We start from the raw sequence: 7,500 nt of genomic DNA, 5'->3' as shown, positions 1-7,500 counted from the left end.
GCAGGTGCTGTAGGTAATTTTATACTGCCATAACATTCTTTTCTATTAAATTTTACATTTAATTTTTTCAACTTATCAATGAATTTACTTGAGTTAAGAAGTAATAGAGGTCTAAAGTTAATGTTTTTGAGCACCTACAGCCAAACCACACTGGACATGCCCAATCTCATCTGATCTTGAAAGCTATGCAGTGTTGGGCCTGGTTAGTACTTGGATGGGAGACCACCTGGGAATACCAGGTGCTGTAGGTAATTTTATACTGCCATAACATTCTTTTCTATTACATTTTACATTTAATTTTTTCAACTTATCAATGAATTTCCTTGAGTTAAGAAGTAATAGAGGTCTAAAGTTAAGACTTTGAGCACCTACAGCCAAACCACACTGGACATGCCCAATCTCGTCTGATCTTGGAAGCTGTGCAGTGTTTGGCCAGGTTAGTGCTTGGATGGGAGACCACCTGGGAATTCCAGGTGCTGTAGGTAATTTTATGCAGCCATAACATTCTTTTCTATTACATTTTACATTTAATTTTTTCAACTTATTAATGAATTTACTTGAGTTAAGAAGTAATAGAGGTCTAAATTTAATGCTTTTGAGCACCTACAGTCAAACCACACTGGACATGCCCAATCTCATCTGATCTTGGAAGCTATGCAGTGTTGGGCCTGGTTAGTACTTGGATGGGAAACCACCAGGGAATACCAGGTGCTGTATGTAATTTTAGACAGCCAAAACATTCTTTTCTATTACATTGTACATTTAATTTTTTCTACTTATCAATGAATTTACTTGAGTTAAGAAGTAAAAGAGGTCTAAAGTTAATGTTTTTGAGCACCTACAGCCAAACCACACTGGACATGCCCAATCTCGTCTTATCTTGGAAGCTATGCAGTATTGGGCCTGGTTAGTACTTGGATGGGAGACCACCTAGGAATCCCAGGTGCTGTAGGTAATTTTATACTGCCATAACATTCTTTTCTATTACAGTTTACATTTAATTTTTTCAACTTATCAATGAATTTACTTGAGTTAAGAAGTAATAGAGGTCTAAAGTTAATGCTTTTGAGCACCTACAGCCAAACCACACTGGACATGCACAATCTCGTTTGATCTTGGAGGCTTTGCAGGGTTGGGCCTGGTTAGTACTTGGACGGGAGACCACCTGGGAATACCAGGTGCTGTAGGTAATTTTATATAGCCATAACATTCTTTTCTATTACATTTTACATTACATTTTTTCAACTTATCAATGAATTTACTTGAGTTAAGAAGTAATAGAGGTCTAAAGTTAAAGCTTTTGAGCATCTACAGCCAAACCACACTGGACATGCCCAATCTCGTCTGATCTTGGAGGCTATGCAGTGTTGGGCCTGGTTGGTACTTGGACGGGAGACCACCTGGGAATACCTGGTGCTGTAGGTAATTTTATATAGCCATAACATTCTTTTCTATTACATTTTACATTACATTTTTTCAACTTATCAATGAATTTACTTGAGTTAAGTAGTAAAAGAGGTCTAAAGTTAATGTTTTTTAGCGCCTACAGCCAAACTACACTGGACATGCCCAATCTCATCTGATCTTGGAAGCTATGCAGTGTTGGGCCTGGTTAGTACTTGAATTGGAGACCACCTGGGAATACCAGGTGTTGTAGGTAATTTTATACTGCCATAACATTCTTTTCTATTAAATTTTACATTTAATTTTTTCAACTTATCAATGAATTTACTTGAGTTAAGAAGTAAAAGATGTCTAAAGTTAATGTTTTTGAGCACTTACAGTCAAACCACACTGGACATGCTCAATCTCGTCTGATCTTGGAAGCTATGCAGTGTAGGGCCTGGTTAGTACTTGGATGGGAGACCACCTGGGAATACCAGGAGCTGTAGGTAATTTTATACTGCCATAACATTCTTTTCTATTACATTTTACATTTAATTTTTCAACTTGTCATTGAATTTACTTGAGTTAAGAAGTAAAAGAGGTCTAAAGTTAAAGTTTTTGAGCACCTACAGCCAAACCACACTGGACATGCCCAATCTCGTCTGATCTTGGAAGCTATGCAGTGTTGGGCCTGGTTAGTACTTGGATGGGAGACCACCTGGGAATACCAGGTGCTGTAGGTAATTTTATGCAGCCATACCATTCTTTTCTATTACATTTTACATTTAATTTTTTCAACTTATCAATGAATTTACTTGAGTAAAGAAGTAAAAAAGAGGTCTAAAGTTAATGTTTTTGAGCTCCTTCAGCCAAACCACACTGGACATGCCCCATCTCGTCTGATCTTGGAAGCTATGCAGTGTTGGGCCTGGTTAGTACTTGGATGGGAGACCACCTGGGAATACCAGGTGCTGTATGTAATTTTAGACAGCCAATCATTCTTTTCTATTACATTTTACATTTTCTACTTATCAATGAATTTACTTGAGTTAAGAAGTAAAAGAGGTCTAAAGTTAATGTTTTTGAGCACCTACAGCCAAACCACACTGGACATGCCCAATCTCGTCTGATCTTGGAAGCTATGCAGTGTTGGGCCTGGTTAGTACTTGGATGGGAAACCACCTGGGAATACCAGGTGCTGTAGGTAATTTTATACAGCCATAACATTCTTTTCTATTACATTTTACATTTAATTTTTTCAACTTATCAATAAGTTTACTTGAGTTAAGAAGTAATAGAGGTCTAAAGTTAATGTTTTTGAGCACCTACAGCCAAACCACACTGGACATGCCCAATCTTGTCTGATCTTGGAAGCTATGCAGTGTTGGGCCTGGTTAGTACTTGGATGGGAGACCACCTGGGAATACCAGGAGCTGTAGGTAATTTTATACTGCCATAACATTCTTTTCTATTACATTTTTCATTTCATTTTTCAACTTATCATTGAATTTACTTTAGTTAAGAAGTAAAAGAGTTCTAAAGTTAATGTTTTTGAGCTCCTTCAGCCAAACCACACTGGACATGCCCAATCTCATCTGATCTTGGAAGCTATGCAGTGTTGGGCCTGGTTAGTACTTGGATGGGAGACCACCTGGGAATACCAGGTGCAGTAGGTAATTTTATACTGCCATAACATTCTTTTCTATTACATTTTACATTTAATTTTTTCAACTTATCAATGAATTTCCTTGAGTTAAGAAGTAATAGAGGTCTAAATTTAATGCTTTTGAGCACCTACAGCCAAACCACACTGGACATGCCCAATCTTGTCTGATCTTGGAAGCTATGCAGTGTTGGGCCTGGTTTGAACTTGGATGGGAGACCTCCTGGGAATATCAGGTGCTGTAGATAATTTTAGACAGCCATAACATTCTTTTCTATTACATTTTACATTTAATTTTTTCAACTTATCTATGAATTTACTTGAGTTAAGAAGTAAAAGAGATCTAAAGTTAATGTTTTTGAGCACCTACAGCCAAACCACACTGGACATGCCCAATCTCATCTGATCTTGGAAGCTATGCAGTGTTGGGCCGGGTTAGTACTTGGATGGGAGACTACCTAAGAATCCCAAGTGCTGTAGGTATTTTTATACTGCCATAACAGTCTTTTCTATTACATTTTACATTTAATTTTTTCAACTTATCAATGAATTTACTTGAGTTAAGAAGTAATAGAGGTCTAAAGTTAATGCTTTTGAGCGCCTACAGCCAAACCACACTGGACAAGCCCAATCTCGTCTGATCTTGGAGGCTTTGAAGTGTTGGGCCTGGTTAGTACTTGGACGGGAGACCACCTGGGAATACCAGGTGCTGTAGGTAATTTTATATAGCCATAACATTCTTTTCTATTACATTTTACATTACATTTTTTCAAATTATCAATGAATTTACTTGAGTTAAGAAGTAAAAGAGGTCTAAAGTTAATGTTTTTTAGCGCCTACAGCCAAACCACACTGGACATGCCCAATCTTGTCTGATCTTGGAAGCTATGCAGTGTTGGGCCTGGTTAGCACTTGAATGGGAGACCACCTGGGAATAGCAGGTGCTGTAGGTAATTTTATACTGCCATAACATTCTTTTCTATTAAATTTTACATTTAATTTTTTCAACTTATCAAAGAATTTACTTGAGTTAAGAAGTAATAGAGGTCTAAAGTTAATGTTTTTGAGCACCTACAGCCAAACCACACTGGACATGCCCAATCTCATCTGATCTTGGAAGCTATGCAGTGTTGGGCCTGGTTAGTACTTGGATGGGAGACCACCTGGGAATACCAGGTGCTGTAGGTAATTTTATACTGCCATAACATTCTTTTCTATTACATTTTACATTTAATTTTTTCAACTTATCAATGAATTTCCTTGAGTTAAGAAGTAATAGAGGTCTAAAGTTAATACTTTGAGCACCTTCATCCAAACCACACTGGACATGCCCAATCTCGTCTGATCTTGGAAGCTGTGCAGTGTTTGGCCAGGTTAGTGCTTGGATGGGAGACCACCTGGGAATTCCAGGTGCTGTAGGTAATTTTATGCAGCCATAACATTCTTTTCTATTACATTTTACATTTAATTTTTTCAACTTATTAATGAATTTACTTGAGTTAAGAAGTAATAGAGGTCTAAATTTAATGCTTTTGAGCACCTACAGTCAAACCACACTGGACATGCCCAATCTCATCTGATCTTGGAAGCTATGCAGTGTTGGGCCTGGTTAGTACTTGGATGGGAAACCACCAGGGAATACCAGGTGCTGTATGTAATTTTAGACAGCCAAAACATTATTTTCTATTACATTGTACATTTAATTTTTTCAACTTATCAATGAATTTCCTTGAGTTAAGAAGTAATAGAGGTCTAAATTTAATGCTTTTGAGCACCTACAGCCAAACCACACTGGACATGCCCAATCTCGTCTGATCTTGGAAGCTATGCAGTGTTGGGCCTGGTTTGAACTTGGATGGGAGACCACCTAAGAATCCCAGGTGCTGTAGGTATTTTTATACTGCCATAACATTCTTTTCTATTACAGTTTACATTTAATTTTTTCAACTTATCAATGAATTTACTTGAGTTAAGAAGTAAAAGAGGTCTAAAGTTAATGTTTTTGAGCTCCTTCAGCCAAACCACACTGGACATGCCCAATCTCGTCTGATTTTGGAAGCTATGCAGTGTTGGGCCTGGTTAGTACTTGGATGGGAGACCACCTAGGAATCCCAGGTGCTGTAGGTAATTTTATACTGCCATAACATTCATTTCTATTAAATTTTACATTTAATTTTTTCAACTTATCAATGAATTTACTTGAGTTAAGAAGTAAAAGATGTCTAAAGTTAATGTTTTTGAGCACCTACAGCCAAACCACACAGGACATGCCCAATCTCATCTGATCTTGGAAGCTATGCAGTGTTGTGCCTGGTTAGTACTTGGATGGGAGACCACCTGGGAATACCAGGTGCTGTATGTAAATTTATACTGCCATAACATTCTTTTCTATTACATTTTACATTAAATTTTTTCAACTTATCAATGAATTTACTTGAGTTAAGAAGTAAAAGAGGTCTAAAGTTAAAGCTTTTGAGCACCTACAGCCAAACCACACTGGACATGCCCAATCTCGTCTAATCTTGGAGGCTATGCAGTGTTGGGCCTGGTTGGTACTTGGACGGGAGACCACCTGGGAATACCTGGTGCTGTAGGTAATTTTATATAGCCATAACATTCTTTTCTATTACATTTTACATTACATTTTTTCAACTTATCAATGAATTTACTTGAGTTAAGTAGTAAAAGAGGTCTAAAGTTAATGTTTTTTAGCACCTACAGCCAAACCACACTGGACATGCCCAATCTTGTCTGATTTTGGAAGCTATGCAGTGTTGGGCCTGGTTAGTACTTGACTGGGAGACCACCTGGGAATACCAGGTGCTGTAGGTAATTTTATACTGCCATAACATTCTTTTCTATTAAATTTTACATTTAATTTTTTCAACTTATAAATGAATTTACTTGAGTTAAGAAGTAAAAGATGTCTAAAGTTAATGTTTTTGAGCACTTACAGTCAAACCACACTGGACATGCTCAATCTCGTCTGATCTTGGAAGCTATGCAGTGTAGGGCCTGGTTAGTACTTGGATGGGAGACCACCTGGGAATACCAGGAGCTGTAGGTAATTTTATACTGCCATAACATTCTTTTCTATTACATTTTTCATTTCATTTTTCAACTTATCATTGAATTTTCTTGAGTTAAGAAGTAAAAGAGGTCTAAAGTTAATGTTTTTGAGCTCCTTCAGCCAAACCACACTGGACATGCCCAATCTCGTCTGATCTTGGAAGCTATGCAGTGTTGGGCCTGGTTAGTACTTGGATGGGAGACCACCTAGGAATCCCAGGTGCTGTAGGTAATTTTATACTGCCATAACATTCATTTCTATTACATTTTACATTTAATTTTTTCAACTTATCAATGAATTTCCTTGAGTTAAGAAGTAATAGAGGTCTAAATTTAATGCTTTTGAGCACCTACAGCCAAACCACACTGGACATGCCCAATCTCGTCTGATCTTGGAAGCTATGCAGTGTTGGGCCTGGTTTGAACTTGGATGGGAGACCACCTAAGAATCCCAGGTGCTGTAGGTATTTTTATACTGCCATAACATTCTTTTCTTTTACAGTTTACATTTAATTTTTTCAACTTATCAATGAATTTACTTGAGTTAAGAAGTAAAAGTGGTCTAAAGTTAATTTTTTTGAGCTCCTTCAGCCAAACCACACTGGACATGCCCAATCTCATCTGATTTTGGAAGCTATGCAGTGTTGGGCCTGGTTAGTACTTGGATGGGAGACCACCTAGGAATACCAGGTGCTGTAGGTAATTTTATACTGCCATAACATTCATTTCTATTAAATTTTACATTTAATTTTTTCAACTTATCAATGAATTTACTTGAGTTAAGAAGTAAAAGATGTCTAAAGTTAATGTTTTTGAGCACCTACAGCCAAACCACACAGGACATGCCCAATCTCATCTGATCTTGGAAGCTATGCAGTGTTGGGCCTGGTTAGTACTTGGATGGGAGACCACCTGGGAATACCAGGTGCTGTAGGTAAATATATACTGCCATAACATTCTTTTCTATTACATTTTACATTTAATTTTTTCAACTTATCAATGAATTTCCTTGAGTTAAGAAGTAATAGAGGTCTAAAGTTAATGCTTTTGAGCACCTACAGCCAATCCACACTGGACATGCCCAATCTCGTCTGATCTTGGTAGCTATGCAGTGTTGGGCCTGGTCAGTACTTGGATGGGAGACCTCCTGGGAAAACCAGGTGCAGTAGGTATTTTTATACAGCCATAGCAGTCTTTTCTATTACATTTTACATTAAATTTTTTCAACTTATCAATGAATTTACTTGAGTTAAGAAGTAAAAGAGGTCTAAAGTTAAAGCTTTTGAGCACCTACAGCCAAACCACCCTGGACATGCCCAATCTCGTCTGATCTTGGAGGCTATGCAGTGTTGGGCCTGGTTGGTACTTGGACGGGAGACCAC

At 37.6% G+C, this 7,500-nt stretch overlaps 3 non-coding genes and 30 pseudogenes across 3 annotated transcripts; all 33 read left to right on the top strand.

The window, feature by feature from the left end:
* LOC148449237 (5S ribosomal RNA) overlaps positions 1-16 on the top strand; it is a 119-nt pseudogene extending 103 nt beyond the window's left edge.
* A 116-nt stretch (positions 17-132) lies between these two features.
* LOC148449236 (5S ribosomal RNA) lies at positions 133-251 on the top strand (annotated as a pseudogene).
* Positions 252-366: 115 nt separating this feature from the next.
* Positions 367-485, top strand: LOC148449235 (5S ribosomal RNA; annotated as a pseudogene).
* A 116-nt stretch (positions 486-601) lies between these two features.
* Positions 602-720, top strand: LOC148449234 (5S ribosomal RNA; annotated as a pseudogene).
* A 116-nt stretch (positions 721-836) lies between these two features.
* Positions 837-955, top strand: LOC148449233 (5S ribosomal RNA; annotated as a pseudogene).
* A 116-nt stretch (positions 956-1,071) lies between these two features.
* Positions 1,072-1,190, top strand: LOC148449232 (5S ribosomal RNA; annotated as a pseudogene).
* Positions 1,191-1,306: 116 nt separating this feature from the next.
* Positions 1,307-1,425, top strand: LOC148449231 (5S ribosomal RNA; annotated as a pseudogene).
* Positions 1,426-1,541: 116 nt separating this feature from the next.
* LOC148449230 (5S ribosomal RNA) lies at positions 1,542-1,660 on the top strand (annotated as a pseudogene).
* Positions 1,661-1,776: 116 nt separating this feature from the next.
* Positions 1,777-1,895, top strand: LOC148449229 (5S ribosomal RNA; annotated as a pseudogene).
* A 115-nt stretch (positions 1,896-2,010) lies between these two features.
* Positions 2,011-2,129, top strand: LOC148449228 (5S ribosomal RNA). Its single transcript, XR_015875398.1, has one exon. It is a non-coding gene; the product is annotated as a 5S ribosomal RNA (ribosomal RNA).
* Positions 2,130-2,247: 118 nt separating this feature from the next.
* Positions 2,248-2,366, top strand: LOC148449227 (5S ribosomal RNA; annotated as a pseudogene).
* Positions 2,367-2,474: 108 nt separating this feature from the next.
* On the top strand, positions 2,475-2,593 carry LOC148449226 (5S ribosomal RNA). Its single transcript, XR_015875570.1, has one exon. It is a non-coding gene; the product is annotated as a 5S ribosomal RNA (ribosomal RNA).
* Positions 2,594-2,709: 116 nt separating this feature from the next.
* LOC148449225 (5S ribosomal RNA) lies at positions 2,710-2,828 on the top strand (annotated as a pseudogene).
* A 115-nt stretch (positions 2,829-2,943) lies between these two features.
* LOC148449224 (5S ribosomal RNA) lies at positions 2,944-3,062 on the top strand (annotated as a pseudogene).
* A 116-nt stretch (positions 3,063-3,178) lies between these two features.
* Positions 3,179-3,297, top strand: LOC148449223 (5S ribosomal RNA; annotated as a pseudogene).
* A 116-nt stretch (positions 3,298-3,413) lies between these two features.
* LOC148449222 (5S ribosomal RNA) lies at positions 3,414-3,532 on the top strand (annotated as a pseudogene).
* Positions 3,533-3,648: 116 nt separating this feature from the next.
* Positions 3,649-3,767, top strand: LOC148449221 (5S ribosomal RNA; annotated as a pseudogene).
* Positions 3,768-3,883: 116 nt separating this feature from the next.
* Positions 3,884-4,002, top strand: LOC148449220 (5S ribosomal RNA; annotated as a pseudogene).
* Positions 4,003-4,118: 116 nt separating this feature from the next.
* LOC148449219 (5S ribosomal RNA) lies at positions 4,119-4,237 on the top strand. Its single transcript, XR_015875679.1, has one exon. It is a non-coding gene; the product is annotated as a 5S ribosomal RNA (ribosomal RNA).
* Positions 4,238-4,352: 115 nt separating this feature from the next.
* On the top strand, positions 4,353-4,471 carry LOC148449218 (5S ribosomal RNA; annotated as a pseudogene).
* A 116-nt stretch (positions 4,472-4,587) lies between these two features.
* LOC148449217 (5S ribosomal RNA) lies at positions 4,588-4,706 on the top strand (annotated as a pseudogene).
* Positions 4,707-4,822: 116 nt separating this feature from the next.
* On the top strand, positions 4,823-4,941 carry LOC148449216 (5S ribosomal RNA; annotated as a pseudogene).
* Positions 4,942-5,057: 116 nt separating this feature from the next.
* Positions 5,058-5,176, top strand: LOC148449215 (5S ribosomal RNA; annotated as a pseudogene).
* Positions 5,177-5,292: 116 nt separating this feature from the next.
* On the top strand, positions 5,293-5,411 carry LOC148449214 (5S ribosomal RNA; annotated as a pseudogene).
* Positions 5,412-5,527: 116 nt separating this feature from the next.
* On the top strand, positions 5,528-5,646 carry LOC148449213 (5S ribosomal RNA; annotated as a pseudogene).
* Positions 5,647-5,762: 116 nt separating this feature from the next.
* On the top strand, positions 5,763-5,881 carry LOC148449212 (5S ribosomal RNA; annotated as a pseudogene).
* A 116-nt stretch (positions 5,882-5,997) lies between these two features.
* On the top strand, positions 5,998-6,116 carry LOC148449211 (5S ribosomal RNA; annotated as a pseudogene).
* Positions 6,117-6,231: 115 nt separating this feature from the next.
* Positions 6,232-6,350, top strand: LOC148449210 (5S ribosomal RNA; annotated as a pseudogene).
* A 116-nt stretch (positions 6,351-6,466) lies between these two features.
* Positions 6,467-6,585, top strand: LOC148449209 (5S ribosomal RNA; annotated as a pseudogene).
* Positions 6,586-6,701: 116 nt separating this feature from the next.
* On the top strand, positions 6,702-6,820 carry LOC148449208 (5S ribosomal RNA; annotated as a pseudogene).
* A 116-nt stretch (positions 6,821-6,936) lies between these two features.
* Positions 6,937-7,055, top strand: LOC148449207 (5S ribosomal RNA; annotated as a pseudogene).
* A 116-nt stretch (positions 7,056-7,171) lies between these two features.
* On the top strand, positions 7,172-7,290 carry LOC148449206 (5S ribosomal RNA; annotated as a pseudogene).
* A 116-nt stretch (positions 7,291-7,406) lies between these two features.
* Positions 7,407-7,500, top strand: part of LOC148449205 (5S ribosomal RNA) — a 119-nt pseudogene continuing 25 nt past the window's right edge.

Source organism: Taudactylus pleione, unplaced genomic scaffold, assembly GCF_031769625.1.
Source record: "Taudactylus pleione unplaced genomic scaffold, aTauple2 ptg001270l, whole genome shotgun sequence".
Taxonomy (NCBI): domain Eukaryota; kingdom Metazoa; phylum Chordata; class Amphibia; order Anura; family Myobatrachidae; genus Taudactylus; species Taudactylus pleione.
The sequence above is the reverse complement of the archived record's forward strand: the minus strand, read 5'-3'. Positions and strand labels throughout refer to the sequence as shown.